General features: G+C 45.4%; 1 protein-coding gene across 4 annotated transcripts in view; it reads left to right on the top strand.

Annotated features, from left to right (window-relative positions):
- LOC138299778 (cytosolic phospholipase A2 gamma-like) overlaps positions 1-15,852 on the top strand; it is a 1,040,695-nt gene that overhangs the window by 421,636 nt on the left and 603,207 nt on the right. The window lies entirely within an intron of this gene.

Raw genomic sequence — 15,852 nt, 5'->3', positions numbered from 1 at the left:
GAACTTTCTGGCACCGAAACGTGAGGAAAATGTGTTTTTTTAGCCAAATTATGAGGTTTGCAAAGGATTCTGGGTAACAGAACCTGGTCATAGCCCCACAAGTCACCCAATATTGGATTCCCCCAGGTCTTTAGTTTTAATAAATGCAAAGGTTTGGTAGGTTTCCCTAGGTGCCGGCTGAGCTAGAGGCCAAAGTCTTCAGGCAGGCACTTTGCAAAAAAACACCTCTGTTTTCTGTCAAAAAATTGGGATGTGTCCACGTTGTGTTTTGCGCCATTTCCTTTTGTGGGCGCTAGGCCTACGCACACAAGTGAGGTACCATTTTTATCGGGAGACGTGGGAGAACGCTGGGTGGAAGGAAATTTGTGGCTCCTCTCAGATTCCAGAACTTTCTGTCACCGAAATGTGAGCAAAATGTGTTTTCTTAGCCAAATTTTGAGGTTTGCAAAGGATTCTGGGTAACAGAACCTGGTCAGAGCCCCACAAGTCACCCCATCATGGATTCCCCTAGGTCTCTAGTTTTCATAAATCCATAGGTTTGGTAGGTTTCCCTAGGTGCCGGCTGAGCTAGGGGCCAAAATCTACAGGTAGGCACTTTGCAAAAACCACCTCTGTTTTCTGTAAAAAAATTGGGATGTGTCCACGTTGTGTTTTGCGCCATTTCCTTTTGTGGGCGCTAGGCCTACCCACACAAGTGAGGTACCATTTTTATCGGGAGACGTGGGAGAACGCTGAGTGGAAGGAAATTTGTGGCTCCTCTCAGATTCCAGAACTTTCTGTCACCGAAATGTGAGGAAAATGTGGTTTTTTACCACGTTTTGAGGTTTGCAAAGGATTCTGGGTAACAGAACCTGGTCAGAGCCCCACAAGTCACCCCATCATGGATTCCCCTAGGCCTCTAGTTTTCATAAATGCATAGGTTTGGTAGGTTTCCTTAGGTGCCAGCTGAGCTAGGGGCAAAAATCTACAGGTAGGCACTTTGCAAAAAACACCTCTGTTTTCTATCAAAAAATGGGATGTGTCCACATTGTGTTTTGGGGCACTTCCTGTCGCGGGCTCTAAGCCTACCCACACAAGTGAGGTATCATTTTTATCGGGAGACTTGGGGAATGCTGGGTGGAAGGAAATTTGTGGCTCCTCTCAGATTCCAGAACTTTCTGGCACCGAAATGTGAGGAAAACGTGCTTTTTTAGCCAAATTTTGAGGTTTGCAAAGGATTCTGGGTAACAGAACCTGGTCAGAGCCCCACAAGTCACCCCATTATGGATTCCGCTAAGTCTCTAGTTTTCAAAAATGTGCTGGCTTGGTAGGTTTCCCTAGGTGCCGGCTGAGCTAGGGGCCAAAATCTACAGGTAGGCACTTTGCAAAAAACACCTCTGTTTTCTGTCAAAAAATTGGGATGTGTCCACGTTGTGTTTTGCGCCATTTCCTTTTGTGGGCGCTAGGCCTACCCACACAAGTGAGGTACCATTTTTATCGGGAGACGTGGGAGAACGCTGGGTGGAAGGGAATTTGTGGCTCCTCTCAGATTCCAGAACTTTCTGTCACCGAAATGTGAGGAAAATTTGTTTTTTTAGCCAAATTTTGAGGTTTGCAAAGGATTCTGGGTAACACAACCTGGTCAGAGCCCCACAAGTCACCCCATCTTGGATTCCCCTAGGTCTCTAGTTTTTAAAAATGCACAGGTTTGGTAGGTTTACCTAGGTGCCGGCTGAGCTAAGGGCCAAAATCCACAGATAGGCAGTTTGCAAAAAACACCTCTGTTTTCTGTAAAAAAAAATGGGATGTGTCCACGTTGTGTTTTGGGCCATTTCCTCTTGTGAGCGCTAGGCCTACCCACACAAGTGAGGTTCCATTTTTATCGGGAGACTTGAGGGAACGCTGGGTGGAAGGAAATTTGTGGCTCCTCTCAGATTCCAGAACTTTCTGTCACCAAAATGTGAGGAAAACATGTTTTTTTAGCCAAATTTTGAGGTTTGCAAAGGATTCTGGGTAACAGAACCAGGTCAGAGCCCCACAAGTCACCCCATCATGGATTCTCCTAAGTCTCTAGTTTTCAAAAATGTGCTGGTTTGGTAGGTTTCCCTAGGTGCCGGCTGAGCTAGGGGCCAAAATCTACAGGTAGGCACTTTGCAAAAAACACCTCTGTTTTCTGTAAAAAAAAATGGGATGTGTCCACGTTGTGTTTTGGGCCATTTCCTTTTGTGGGTGCTAGGCCTACCCACACAAGTGAGGTACCATTTTTATCGGGAGACTTGGGGAAACGCTGGGTGGAAGGAAATTTGTGTCTCCTCTCAGATTCCAGAACTTTCTGTCACCGAAATGTGAGGAAAATGTGTTTTTTTAGCCAAATTATGAGGTTTGCAAAGGATTCTGGGTAACAGAACCTGGTCATAGCCCCACAAGTCACCCAATCTTGGATTCCCCTAGGTCTCTAGTTTTCATAAATGCACAGGTTTGGTAGGTTTCCCTAGGTGCCGGCTGAGCTAGAGGCCAAAATCTACAGGTAGGCACTTTGCAAAAAACACCTCTGTTTTCTGTCAAAAAATGGGATGTGTCCACGTTGTGTTTTGGGCCATTTCCTGTCGCGGGCGCTAAGCCTACCCACACAAGTGAGGTATCATTTTTATGGGGCCACTTGGGGGAAAGCTGGGTGGAAGAAAATTTGTGTCTCCTCTCAGATTCTAGAACTTTCTGTCACCGAAATGTGAGGAAAATGTGTTTTTTTTATCCAGATTATGAGGTTTGCAAAGGATTCTGGGTAACAGAACCTGGTCAGAGCCCCACAAGTCACCCCATCTTGGATTCCCCTAGGTCTCTAGTTTTCAAAAAGGCACAGGTTTGGTAGGTTTCCCTAGGTGCCAGCTGAGCTAGGAGCCAAAATCCACAGATAGGCACTTTGCAAAAAACACCTCTGTTTTCTCTAAAAAAAATGGGATGTGTCCACGTTGTGTTTTGGGCCATTTCCTTTTGAGCGCTAGGCCTACCCACACAAGTGAGGTACCATTTTTATTGGGAGACTTGGGGGAATGCTGGGTGGAAGGAAATTTGTGGCTCCTCTCAGATACCAGAACTTTCTGTCACCGAAATGTGCGGAAAATGTGTTTTTTTTTAGCCAAAGTTTGAGGTTTGCAAAGGATTCTGGGTAACAGAACCTGGTCAGAGCCCCACAAGTCACCCCATCATGGATTCCCCTAGGTCTCTAGTTTTCATAAATGCATAGGTTTGGTAGGTTTCCCTAGGTGCCGGCTGAGCAAGGGGCCAAAATCCACACATAGGAAGTTTGCAAAAAACACCTCGGTTTTCTGTAAAAAAAAATGGGATGTGTCCACGTTGTGTTTTGGGACATTTCCTTTTGTGAGCGCTAGGCCTACCCACACAAGTGAGGTACTATTTTTATCGGGAGACTTGGGGGAACGCTGGGTGGAAGGAAATTTGTGGCTCCTCTCAGATTCCAGAACTTTCTGTCACCAAAATGTGAGGAAAACATGTTTTTTTAGCCAAATTATGAGGTTTGCAAAGGATTCTGGGTAACAGAACCTGGTCAGAGCCCCACAAGTTAGGATTCCCCTAAGTCTCTAGTTTTCAAAAATGTGCTAGTTTGGTAGGTTTCCCTAGGTGCCGGCTGAGCTAGGGGCCAAAATCCACAGATAGGCACTGTGCAAAAAACACCTCTGTTTTCTAAAAAAAAAATGGGATATGTCCACGTTGTGTTTTGGGCCATTTCCTTTTGTGAGCGCTAGGCCTACCCACACAAGTGAGGTACCATTTTTATCGGGAGACTTAGGGGAACGCTGGGTGGAAGGAAATTTGTGGCTCCTCTCATATTCCAGAACTTTCTGTCACCAAAATGTGAGGAAAATGTGTTTTTTTTTAGCCAAATTTTGAGGTTTGCAAAGGATTCTGTGTAACTGAACCTGATCAGAGCCCTACAAGTCACCCCATCATGGATTCCCCTAGGTCTCTAGTTTTCATAAATGCATAGGTTTGGTAGGTTTCCTTAGGTGCCGGCTGAGCTAGGGGCCAAAATCTACAGGTAGGCACTTTGCAAAAAACACCTCTGTTTTCTGTCAAAAAATGGGATGTGTCCACATTGTGTTTTGGGGCACTTCCTGTCGCGGGCGCTAAGCCTACAAAAACTAAGCCTACAAAAACAAGTGAGGTATCATTTTTATCGGGAGACTTGGGGGAATGCTGGGTGGAAGGAAATATGTGGCTCCTCTCAGATTCCAGAACTTTCTGTCACCGAAATGTGAGGAAAACGTATTTTTTTAAGCCAAATTTTGAGGTTTGCAAAGGATTCTGGGTAACAGAACCTGGTCATAGCCCCACAAGTCACCCCATCATTGATTCTCCTAAGTCTCTAGTTTTCAAAAATGTGCTGGTTTGGTAGGTTTCCCTAGGTGCCGGCTGAGCTAGGGGCCAAAATCTACAGGTAGGCACTTTGCAAAAAACACCTCTGTTTTCTGTAAAAAAATTGGGATGTGTCCACGTTGTGTTTTGCGCCATTTCCTTTTGTGGGCGCTATGCCTACCCACACAAGTGAGGTACCATTTTTATCGGGAGACGTGGGAGAACGCTGGGTGGAAGGAAATATGTGTCTCCTCTCAGATTCCAGAACTTTCTGTCACCGAAATGTGAGGAAAATGTGTTTTTTTAGCCAAATTTTGAGGTTTGCAAAGGATTCTGGGTTACAGAATCTTGTCAGAGCCCCACAAGTCACCCCATCATGGATTCCCCTAAGTCTCTAGTTTTCAAAAATGTGCTGGTTTGGTAGGTTTCCCTAGGTGCTGGCTGAGCTAGGGGACAAAATCTACAGGTAGGCACTTTGCAAAAAACACCTCTGTTTTCTGTAAAACAAAATGGGACGTGTCCACGTTGTGTTTTGGGCCATTTCCTTTTGTGGGCGCTAGGCCTACCCACACAAGTGAGGTACCATTTTTATCGGGAGACGTGGGAGTGGAAGGAAATTTGTGGCTCCTCTCAGATTCCAGAACTTTCTGTCACCGAAATGTGAGGAAAATTTGGTTTTTTACCACGTTTTGAGGTTTGCAAAGGATTCTGGGTAACAGAACCTGGTCAGAGCCCCACAAGTCACCCCATCATGGATTCCCCTAGGCCTTTAGTTTTCATAAATGCATAGGTTTGGTAGGTTTCCTTAGGTGCCAGCTGAGCTAGGGGCAAAAATCTACAGGTAGGCACTTTGCAAAAAACACCTCTGTTTTCTGTCAAAAAATGGGATGTGTCCACATTGTGTTTTGGGGCACTTCCTGTCGCGGGCGCTAAGCCTACAAAAACAAGTGAGGTATCATTTTTATCGGGAGACTTGGGGGAATGCTGGGTGAAAGGAAATATGTGGCTCCTCTCAGATTCCAGAACTTTCTGTCACCGAAATGTGAGGAAAACGTATTTTTTTAAGCCAAATTTTGAGGTTTGCAAAGGATTCTGGGTAACAGAACCTGGTCATAGCCCCACAAGTCACCCCATCATTGATTCTCCTAAGTCTCTAGTTTTCAAAAATGTGCTGGTTTGGTAGGTTTCCCTAGGTGCCGGCTGAGCTAGGGGCCAAAATCTACAGGTAGGCACTTTGCAAAAAACACCTCTGTTTTCTGTAAAAAAATTGGGATGTGTCCACGTTGTGTTTTGCGCCATTTCCTTTTGTGGGCGCTATGCCTACCCACACAAGTGAGGTACCATTTTTATCGGGAGACGTGGGAGAACGCTGGGTGGAAGGAAATATGTGTCTCCTCTCAGATTCCAGAACTTTCTGTCACCGAAATGTGAGGAAAATGTGTTTTTTTAGCCAAATTTTGAGGTTTGCAAAGGATTCTGGGTAACAGAACCTTGTCAGAGCCCCACAAGTCACCCCATCATGGATTCCCCTAAGTCTCTAGTTTTCAAAAATGTGCTGGTTTGGTAGGTTTCCCTAGGTGCCGGCTGAGCTAGGGGACAAAATCTACAGGTAGGCACTTTGCAAAAAACACCTCTGTTTTCTGTAAAACAAAATGGGATGTGTCCACGTTGTGTTTTGGGCCATTTCCTTTTGTGGGCGCTAGGCCTACCCACACAAGTGAGGTACCATTTTTATCGGGAGACGTGGGAGAACGCTGAGTGGAAGGAAATTTGTGGCTCCTCTCAGATTCCAGAACTTTCTGTCACCGAAATGTGAGGAAAATGTGGTTTTTTACCACGTTTTGAGGTTTGCAAAGGATTCTGGGTAACAGAACCTGGTCAGAGCCCCACAAGTCACCCCATCATGGATTCCCCTAGGCCTCTAGTTTTCATAAATGCATAGGTTTGGTAGGTTTCCTTAGGTGCCAGCTGAGCTAGGGGCAAAAATCTACAAGTAGGCAGTTTGCAAAAAACACCTCTGTTTTCTGTCAAAAAATGGGATGTGTCCACATTGTGTTTTGGGCCATTTCCTTTTGTGAGCGCTAGGCCTACCCACACAAGTGAGGTTCCATTTTTATCGGGAGGCTTGGGGGAATGCTGGGTGGAAGGAAATTTGTGGCTCCTCTCAGATTCCAGAACTTTCTGTCACCGAAATGTGAGGAAAACATGTTTTTTTAGCCAAATTTTAAGGTTTGCAAAGGATTCTGGGTAAGAGAACCTGGTCAGAGCCCCACAAGTCACCCCATCATGGATTACCCTAAGTCTCTAGTTTTCAAAAATGTGCTGGTTTGGTAGGTTTCCCAAGGTGCCGGCTGAGCTAGGGGCCAAAATCTACAGGTAGGCACTTTGCAAAAAAACACCTCTGTTTTCTGTAAAAAAAAATGGGATGTGTCCACGTTGTGTTTTGGGACATTTCCTTTTGTGAGCGCTAGGCCTACCCACACAAGTGAGTTACCATTTTTATCGGGAGACTTGAGGGAACGCTGGGTGGAAGGAAATTTGTGGCTCCTCTCAGATTCCAGAACTTTCTGTCACCAAAATGTGAGGAAAACATGTTTTTTTAGCCAAATTTTGAGGTTTGCAAAGGATTCTGGGTAACAGAACCAGGTCAGAGCCCCACAAGTCACCCCATCATGGATTCTCCTAAGTCTCTAGTTTTCAAAAATGTGCTGGTTTGGTAGGTTTCCCTAGGTGCCGGCTGAGCTAGGGGCCAAAATCTACAGGTAGGCACTTTGCAAAAAACACCTCTGTTTTCTGTAAAAAAAAATGGGATGTGTCCACGTTGTGTTTTGGGCCATTTCCTTTCGTGAGTGCTAGGCCTACCCACACAAGTGAGGTACCATTTTTATCGGGAGACTTGGGGAAACGCTGGGTGGAAGGAAATGTGTGTCTCCTCTCAGATTCCAGAACTTTCTGTCACCGAAATGTGAGGAAAATGTGTTTTTTTAGCCAAATTATGAGGTTTGCAAAGGATTCTGGGTAACAGAACCTGGTCATAGCCCCACAAGTCACCCAATCGTGGATTCCCCTAGGTCTCTAGTTTTCATAAATGCACAGGTTTGGTAGGTTTCCCTAGGTGCCGGCTGAGCTAGAGGCCAAAATCTACAGGTAGGCACTTTGCAAAAAACACCTCTGTTTTCTGTCAAAAAATGTGATTTGTCCACGTTGTGTTTTGGGCCATTTCCTGTCGCGGGCGCTAAGCCTACCCACACAAGTGAGGTATCATTTTTATGGGGCCACTTGGGGGAAAGCTGGGTGGAAGAAAATTTGTGTCTCCTCTCAGATTCTAGAACTTTCTGTCACCGAAATGTGAGGAAAATGTGTTTTTTTTATCCAGATTATGAGGTTTGCAAAGGATTCTGGGTAACAGAACCTGGTCAGAGCCCCACAAGTCACCCCATCTTGGATTCCCCTAGGACTCTAGTTTTCAAAAAGGCACAGGTTTGGTAGGTTTCCCTAGGTGCCAGCTGAGCTAGGAGCCAAAATCCACAGATAGGCACTTTGCAAAAAACACCTCTGTTTTCTCTAAAAAAAAGGGGATGTGTCCACGTTGTGTTTTGGGCCATTTCCTTTTGTGAGCGCTAGGCCTACCCACACAAGTGAGGAACCATTTTTATTGGGAGACTTGGGGGAATGCTGGGTGGAAGGAAATTTGTGGCTCCTCTCAGATACCAGAACTTTCTGTCACGGAAATGTTCGGAAAATGTGTTTTTTTTTTGCCAAAGTTTGAGGTTTGCAAAGGATTCTGGGTAACAGAACCTGGTCAGAGCCCCACAAGTCACCCCATCATGGATTCCCCTAGGTCTCTAGTTTTCATAAATGCATAGGTTTGGTAGGTTTCCCTAGGTGCCGGCTGAGCTAGGGGCCAAAATCCACACATAGGCAGTTTGCAAAAAACACCTCGGTTTTCTGTAAAAAAAAATGGGATGTGTCCACGTTGTGTTTTGGGACATTTCCTTTTGTGAGCGCTAGGCCTACCCACACAAGTGAGGTACCATTTTTATCGGGAGACTTGGGGGAACGCTGGGTGGAAGGAAATTTGTGGCTCCTCTCAGATTCCAGAACTTTCTGTCACCAAAATGTGAGGAAAACATGTTTTTTTAGCCAAATTTTGAGGTTTGCAAAGGATTCTGGGTAACAGAACCTGGTCAGAGCCCCACAAGTCACTCCATCAAGGATTCCCCTAAGTCTCTAGTTTTCAAAAATGTGCTAGTTTGGTAGGTTTCCCTAGGTGCCGGGTGAGCTAGGGGCCAAAATCCACAGATAGGCACTGTGCAAAAAACACCTCTGTTTTCTCAAAAAAAAATGGGATGTGTCCACGTTGTGTTTTGGGCCATTTCCTTTTGTGAGCGCTAGGCCTACCCACACAAGTGAGGTACCATTTTTATCGGGAGACTTAGGGGAACGCTGGGTGGAAGGAAATTTGTGGCTCCTCTCATATTCCAGAACTTTCTGTCACCAAAATGTGAGGAAAATGTGTTTTTTTTTAGCCAAATTTTGAGGTTTGCAAAGGATTCTGGGTAACAGAACCTGGTCAGAGCCCTACAAGTCACCCCATCATGGATTCCCCTAGGTCTCTAGTTTTCATAAATGCATAGGTTTGGTAGGTTTCCTTAGGTGCCCGACTGAGCTAGGGGCCAAAATCTACAGGTAGGCACTTTGCAAAAAACACCTCTGTTTTCTGTCAAAAAATGGGATGTGTCCACATTGTGTTTTGGGGCACCTCCTGTCGCGGGCGCTAAGCCTACAAACACAAGTGAGGTATCATTTTTATCAGGAGACTTGGGGGAATGCTGGGTGGAAGAAATATGTGGCTCCTCTCAGATTCCAGAACTTTCTGTCACCGAAATGTGAGGAAAACGTGTTTTTTTAAGCCAAATTTTGAGGTTTGCAAAGGATTCTGGGTAACAGAACCTGGTCATAGCCCCACAAGTCACCCCATCATTGATTCTCCTAAGTCTCTAGTTTTCAAAAATGTGCTGGTTTGGTAGGTTTCCCTAGGTGCCGGCTGAGCTAGGGGCCAAAATCTACAGGTAGGCACTTTGCAAAAAACACCTCTGTTTTCTGTAAAAAAATTGGGATGTGTCCACGTTGTGTTTTGCGCCATTTCCTTTTGTGGGCGCTATGCCTACCCACACAAGTGAGGTACCTTTTTTATCGGGAGACGTGGGAGAACGCTGGGTGGAAGGAAATATGTGTCTCCTCTCAGATTCCAGAACTTTCTGTCACCGAAATGTGAGGAAAATGTGTTCTTTTAGCCAAATTTTGAGGTTTGCAAAGGATTCTGGGTAACAGAACCTTGTCAGAGCCCCACAAGTCACCCCATCATGGATTCCCCTAAGTCTCTAGTTTTCACAAATGTGCTGGTTTGGTAGGTTTCCCTAGGTGCCGGCTGAGCTAGGGGACAAAATCTACAGGTAGGCACTTTGCAAAAAACACCTCTGTTTTCTGTAAAACAAAATGGGATGTGTCCACGTTGTGTTTTGGGCCATTTCCTTTTCTGAGTGCTAGGCCTACCCACACAAGTGAGGTACCATTTTTATCGGGAGACTTGGGGGAACGCTGGGTGGAAGGAAATTTGTGGCTCCTCTCAGATACCAGAACTTTCTGTCACCGAAATGTGAGGAAAATGTATTTTTTTAGCCAAATTTTGAGGTTTGCAAAGGATTCTGGGTAACAGAACCTGGTCAGAGCCCCACAAGTCACTCCATCAAGGATTCCCCTAAGTCTCTACTTTTCAAAAATGTGCTAGTTTGGTAGGTTTCCCTAGGTGCCGGCTGAGCTAGGGGCCAAAATCCACAGATAGGCACTGTGCAAAAAACACCTCTGTTTTCTCAAAAAAAAATGGGATGTGTCCACGTTGTGTTTTGGGACATTTCCTTTTGTGAGCGCTAGGCCTACCCACACAAGTGAGGTACCATTTTTATCGGGAGAGTTAGGGGAACGCTGGGTGGAAGGAAATTTGTGGCTCCTCTCATATTCCAGAACTTTCTGTCACCAAAATGTGAGGAAAATGTGTTTTTTTTTAGCCAAATTTTGAGGTTTGCAAAGGATTCTGGGTAACAGAACCTGGTCAGAGCCCTACAAGTCACCCCATCATGGATTCCCCTAGGTCTCTAGTTTTCATAAATGCAAAGGTTTGGTAGGTTTCCCTAGGTGCCGGCCGAGCTAGGGACCAAAATCTACAGATAGGCACTTTGCAAAAAACACCTCTGTTTTCTGTCAAAAAATGGGATGTGTCCACGTTGTGTTTTGCGCCATTTCCTTTTGTGGGCGCTAGGCCTACCCACACAAGTGAGGTACCATTTTTATCGGGAGACGTGGGAGAACGCTGGGTGGAAGGAAATTTGTGGCTCCTCTCAGATTCCAGAACTTTCTGTCACCGAAATGTGAGGAAAATGTGTTTTTTTAGCCAAATTTTGAGGTTTGCAAAGGATTCTGGGTAACAGAAACTGGTCAGAGCCCCACAAGTCACCCTATCTTGGATTCCCCTAGGTCTCTAGTTTTAAAAAATACACAGGTTTGGTAGGTTTCCCTAGGTGCCGGCTGAGCTAAGGGCCAAAATCCACAGATAGGCAGTTTGCAAAAAACACCTCTGTTTTCTGTAAAAAAAAATGGGATGTGTCCACGTTGTGTTTTGGGCCATTTCCTTTTGTGAGCGCTAGGCCTACCCACACAAGTGAGGTACCATTTCTATCGGGAGACTTGGGGGAACGCTGGGTGGAAGGAAATTTGTGGCTCCACTCAGATTCCAGAACTTTCTGTCACCGAAATGTGAGGAAAACATGTTTTTTTAGCCAAATGTTGAGGTTTGCAAAGGATTCTGGGTAACAGAACCAGGTCAGAGCCCCACAAGTCACCCCATCATGGATTCTCCTAAGTCTCTAGTTTTCAAAAATGTGCTGGTTTGGTAGGTTTCCCTAGGTGCCGGCTGAGCTAGGGGCCAAAATCTACAGGTATGCACTTTGCAAAAAACACCTCTGTTTTCTGTAAAAAAAAATGGGATGTGTCCACGTTGTGTTTTGGGCCATTTCCTTTCGTGGGTGCTAGGCCTACCCACACAAGTGAGGTACCATTTTTATCGGGAGACTTGGGGGAATGCTCGGTGGAAGGAAATTTGTCTCTCCACTCAGATTCCAGAACTTTCTATCACCGAAATATGAGGAAAATTTGTTTTTTTAGCCAAATTATGAGGTTTGCAAAGGATTCTGGGTAACAGAACCTGGTCATAGCCCCACAAGTCACCCAATCTTGGATTCCCCTAGGTCTCTAGTTTTCATAAATGCACAGGTTTGGTAGGTTTCCCTAGGTGCCGGCTGAGCTAGAGGCCAAAATCTACAGGTAGGCACTTTGCAAAAAACACCTCTGTTTTCTGTCAAAAAATGGGATGTGTCCACGTTGTGTTTTGGCCCATTTCCTGTCGCGGGCGCTAAGCCTACCCACACAAGTGAGGTATCATTTTTATCGGGCCACTTGGGGGGAAAGCTGGGTGGAAGAAAATTTGTGTCTCCTCTCAGATTCTAGAACTTTCTGTCACCGAAATGTGAGGAAAATGTGTTTTTTTAATCCAGATTATGAGGTTTGCAAAGGATTCTGGGTAACAGAACCTGGTCAGAGCCCCACAAGTCACCCCATCTTGGATTCCCCTAGGTCTCTAGTTTTCAAAAAGGCACAGGTTTGGTAGGTTTCCCTAGGTGCCAGCTGAGCTAGGAGCCAAAATCCACAGATAGGCACTTTGCAAAAAACACCTCTGTTTTCTCTAAAAAAAAATGGGATGTGTCCACGTTGTGTTTTGGGCCATTTCCTTTTGTGAGCGCTAGGCCTACCCACACAAGTGAGGTACCATTTTTATTGGGAGACTTGGGGGAATGCTGGGTGGAAGGAAACTTGTGGCTCCTCTCAGATACCAAAACTTTCTGTCACAGAAATGTGCGGAAAATGTGGGTTTTTTTAGCCAAAGTTTGAGGTTTGCAAAGGATTCTGGGTAACAGAACCTGGTGAGAGCCCCACAAGTCACCCCATCATGGATTCCCCTAGGTCTCTAGTTTTCATAAATGGATAGGTTTGGTAGGTTTCCCTAGGTGCCGGCTGAGCTAGGGGCCAAAATCCACATATAGGCAGTTTGCAAAAAACACCTCGGTTTTCTGTAAAAAAAAATGGGATGTGTCCATGTTGTGTTTTGCGCCATTTCCTTTTGTGAACGCTAGGCCTACCCACACAAGTGAGGTACCATTTTTATCGGGAGACTTGGGGGAACGCTGGGTGGAAGGAAATTTGTGGCTCCTCTCAGATTCCAGAACTTTCTGTCACCGAATTGTGAGGAAAACGTGTTTTTTTAGCCAAATTTTGAGGTTTGCAAAGGATTCTGGGTAACAGAACCTGGTCAGAGCCCCACAACTCACCCCATCATGGATTCCCCTAAGTCTCTAGTTTTCAAAAATGTGCTAGTTTGGTAGGTTTCCCTAGGTGCCGGTTGAGCTAGGGGCCAAAATCTACAGGTAGGCACTTTGCAAAAAACACCTCTGTTTTCTGTAAAAAAAAAATAGGATGTGTCCACGTTGTGTTTTGGGCCATTTCCTTTCGTGGGTGCTAGGCCTACCCACACAAGTGAGGTACCATTTTTATCGGGAAACTTGGGGGAACGCTGGGTGGAAGGAAATTTGTGTCTCCTCTCAGATTCCAGAACTTTCTGGCACCGAAACGTGAGGAAAATGTGTTTTTTTTAGCCAAATTATGAGGTTTGCAAAGGATTCTGGGTAACAGAACCTGGTCATAGCCCCACAAGTCACCCAATCTTGGATTCCCCCAGGTCTTTAGTTTTAATAAATGCAAAGGTTTGGTAGGTTTCCCTAGGTGCCGGCTGAGCTAGAGGCCAAAATCTACAGGTAGGCACTTTGCAAAAAAACACCTCTGTTTTCTGTCAAAAAATGGGATGTGTCCATGTTGTGTTTTGGGGCATTTCCTGTCGCGGGCGCTAAGCCTACCCACACAAGTGAGGTACCATTTTTATCGGGAAACGTGGGAGAACGCTGGGTGGAAGGAAATTTGTGGCTCCTCTCAGATTCCAGAACTTTCTGTCACCGAAATGTGAGGAAAATGTGTTTTTTTACCACGTTTTGAGGTTTGCAAAGGATTCTGGGTAACAGAACCTGGTCAGAGCCCCACAAGTCACCCCATCATGGATTCCCCTAGGTCTCTAGTTTTCATAAATGCATAGGTTTGGTAGGTTTCCTTAGGTGCCAGCTGAGCTAGGGGCCAAAATCTACAGGTAGGCACTTTGCAAAAAACACCTCTGTTTTCTGTCAAAAAATGGGATGTGTCCACATTGTGTTTTGGGGCACTTCCTGTCGCGGGCGCTAAGCCTACCCACACAAGTGAGGTATCATTTTTATCGGGAGACTTGGGGAACGCTGGGTGGAAGGAAATTTGTGGCTCCTCTCAGATTCCAGAACTTTCTGTCACCGAAATGTGAAGAAAATGTGTTTTTTTAGCCAAATTTTGAGGTTTGCAAAGGATTCTGGGTAACAGAACCTGGTCAGAGCCCCACAAGTCACCCCATTATGGATTCCCCTAAGTCTCTAGTTTTCAGAAATGTGCTGGCTTGGTAGGTTTCCCTAGGTGTCGGCTGAGCTAGGGGCCAAAATCTACAGGTAGGCACTTTGCAAAATACACCTGTTTTCTGAGAAAAAAAATTGAGATGTGTCCACGTTGTGTTTTGCGCCATTTCCTTTAGTGGGCGCTAGGCCTACCCACACAAGTGAGGTACCATTTTTATCGGGAGACGTGGGAGAACGCTGGGTGGAAGGAAATTTGTGGCTCCTCTCAGTTTCCAGAACTTTCTGTCACCGAAATGTAAGGAAAATGTGTTTTATTAGCCAAATTTTGAGGTTTGGAAAGGATTCTGGGTAACAGAACCTGGTCAGAGACCCACAAGTCACCCCATCATGGATTCCCCTAAGTCTCTAGTTTTCAAAAATGTGCTGGTTTGGTAGGTTTCCCTAGGTGCCGGCTGAGCTAGGGGCCAAAATCCACAGATAGGCACTTTGCAAAAAACACCTCTGTTTTCTCTAAAAAAAATGGGATGTGTCCAAGTTGTGTTTTGGGCCATTTCCTTTTGTGAGCGCTAGGCCTACCCACACAAGTGAGGTACCATTTTTATTGGGAGACTTGGGGGAACGCTGGGTGGAAGGAAATTTGTGGCTCCTCTCAGATACCAGAACTTTGTGTCACCGAAATGTGAGGAAAACGTGTTTTTTTAGCAAAATTTTGAGGTTTGCAAAGGATTCTGGGTAACAGACCTGGTCAGAGCCACACAAGTCACCCCATCAAGGATTCCCCTAAGTCTCTAGTTTTCAAAAATGTGCTGGTTTGGTAGGTTTCCCTAGGTGCCGGCTGAGCTAGGGGCCAAAATCCACAGATAGGCACTTTGCAAAAAACACCTCTGTTTTCTCTAAAAAAAATGGGATGTGTCCACGTTGTGTTTTGGGCCATTTCCTTTTGTGAGCGCTAAGCCTACACACACAAGTGAGGTACCATTTTTATTGGGAGACTTGGGGGAATGCTGGGTGGAAGGAAATTTGTGGCTCCTCTCAGATTCCAGAACTTTCTGTCACCGAAATGTGAGGAAAATGTGTTTTTTTACCACGTTTTGAGGTTTGCAAAGGATTCTGGGTAACAGAACCTGGTCAGAAACCCACAAGTCACCCCATCATGGATTCCCCTAGGTCTCTAGTTTTCATAAATGCATAGATTTGGTATGTTTCCCTAGGTGCCGGCTGAGCTAGGGGCCAAAATCTACAGGTAGGCACTTTGCAAAAAACACCTCTGTTTTCTGTCAAAAAATGGGATGTGTCCACGTTGTGTTTTGGGCCATTTCCTGTCGCGGGCGCTAAGCCTACCCATTCAAGTGAGGTATCATTTTTATCGGGAGACTTGGGGGAACACTGGGTGGAAGGAAATTTGTGGCTCCTCTCAGATTCCAGAACTTTCTGTCACCGAAATGTGCGGAAAATTTGTTTTTTTTAGCCAAATTTTGAGGTTTGCAAAGGATTCTGGGTAACAGAACATGGTCAGAGCCCCACAAGTCACCCCATCATGGATTCCCCTAGCTCTCTAGTTTTCATAAATGCATAGGTTTGGTAGGTTTCCCTAGGTGCCGGCTGAGCTAGGGGCCAAAATCTACAGGTAGGCACTTTGCAAAAACCATCTCTGTTTTCTGTAAAAAAAAATTGGGATGTGTCCACGTTGTGTTTTGCGCCATTTCCTTTTGTGGGCGCTAGGCCTACCCACACAAGTGAGGTACCATTTTTATCGGGAGACGTGGGAGAACGCTGGGTGGAAGGAAATTTGTGGCTCCTCTCAGATTCCAGAACTTTCTGTCACCGAAATGTGAGGAAAATGTGTTTTTTTAGCCAAATTTTGAGGTTTGCAAAGGATTCTGGGTAACAGAACCTGGTCAGA

Source organism: Pleurodeles waltl, chromosome 6 (genome assembly GCF_031143425.1).
Source record: "Pleurodeles waltl isolate 20211129_DDA chromosome 6, aPleWal1.hap1.20221129, whole genome shotgun sequence".
Classification (NCBI taxonomy): Eukaryota; Metazoa; Chordata; class Amphibia; order Caudata; family Salamandridae; genus Pleurodeles; species Pleurodeles waltl.
The sequence above is the reverse complement of the archived record's forward strand: the minus strand, read 5'-3'. Positions and strand labels throughout refer to the sequence as shown.